The sequence below is a fragment of the Penaeus japonicus genome, unplaced genomic scaffold, assembly GCF_977035675.1.
Source record: "Penaeus japonicus unplaced genomic scaffold, GWHDUDI00000001_assembly GWHDUDI00000014, whole genome shotgun sequence".
NCBI lineage: Eukaryota > Metazoa > Arthropoda > Malacostraca > Decapoda > Penaeidae > Penaeus > Penaeus japonicus.
In genome coordinates, this window is record NW_028234416.1 from 26,364,153 (window position 1) to 26,365,649 (window position 1,497).

Consider the following 1,497-nt stretch of genomic DNA (forward strand, 5'->3'; position numbering starts at 1 on the left):
TTCTCATTCTCCTTCTTCTTCTTCTTCGTCTTCTTCTTCTTCTTCGTCTTCTTCTTCTTCTTCTTCTTTTCTTCCTCCTCCTCCTCCTCCTCCTCCTCATCATCATCATCATCTTCATTCTCCTCCTCCTCCTCCTCCTCCTCCTCCTCCTCCTCCTCCCTTTATCACCGCCTGGCCTTTTGTCCCCCTTCCTTCTCCCTTCCACCAAGTTCAAGTCAGTTTTCCTCGCTGTTGATCATGGTGAACTTCACTTCCCTTTGAGGATTTTCTTTTGAGGTTCTTTCGTGTTTTTTCTTCGGTTCTCTATCTCTCTCTCTCTGTCTTCTTTTTCTTTCTTTCTTTAATTATTTCTCTCTGTCAATGCCCCAATATCTTCATTTATTCATTAATCCCTCTAGTCGCCTATCTCTCTCTCCCTTCCTTTTCATCTTTCACACACTTTCACTTCCTCTCAGTCTTCCTTACCCCCCCTTCCCCTTTTCCTGCGTCGCCCCCTCTTCCCTCTCCACCTTTCCCCACTTCCCTCTTCCTCGTCATTCTTCTTCTTCTTCTCCTCCTCCTCCTCCTCCTCCTCCTCCTCCTCCTCCTCCTCCTCCTCCTCCTCCTCCTCCTCCTCCTCCTCCTCCTCCTCCACCTCCTCCACCACCTCCTCCTCCCCCTCTCCTTCCTCCATCCCACACCACTTCTGTTCCTTCTTCTCCCCCCCCCCCTTTCAACAAACCTATATCATCCCCTCCTTCCCGCTCCACCCCTTCCCCCTCTCCCACACACCACCCCCCTCCCTCCCCCAATTTCCCGCCTGTCTCTACCTGTGGCTTCGGGTCGTGACAGCGTGCCCACCTCGCCTTACCCGGCCTGCTGTCTCTCTCTCTCTCTCTTTCTCCCGGTCGGTGAGCAGTCAAAAGCCCCGGGAATGTCTTCGTCGTGGTTGAGAGAGAGTGAATTCGCCGCGTCAGCTCTCTCTCTCCTCTCCTCTCTTTCCTTTCTCTCTCTCTCTCTCTCTCTCTCTCTCTCTCTCTCTCTCTCTCTCTCTCTCTCTCTCTCTCTCTCTCTCTCTCTCTCTCTCTCTCTCTCTCTCTCTCTCTCTCTCTCTCTCTCTCTCTCTCTCTCTCTCTCTCTCTCTCTCTCTCTCTCTCTCTCTCTCTCTCTCTCTCTCTCCCTCTCTCCTCTTTCCTTTCTATTCTCTCTCTCTCTCTCTTCCCCCCTCTCCCCTCTCTCTCTGTCCCTCCCTCTTTCTCTCTCTCTCTCTCTCTCTCTCTCTCTCTCTCTCTCTCTCTCTCTCTCTCTCTCTCTCTCTCTCTCTCTCTCTCTGTATCGCCCTACATATTAAACTCAATTTTATTTTATTTTTTTCTGAATATATTACATCAGTCAATCACCTCCCCCCCCCCATCTCCCCTCACCGCCCTCATCTCCCACCGCTTTCTCTCCGGAAATCAGGCCTCCTCTTCCTCCTCCTCCTCCTCCTCCTCTTCCTCCCACTTCCTCAGGCTGTCA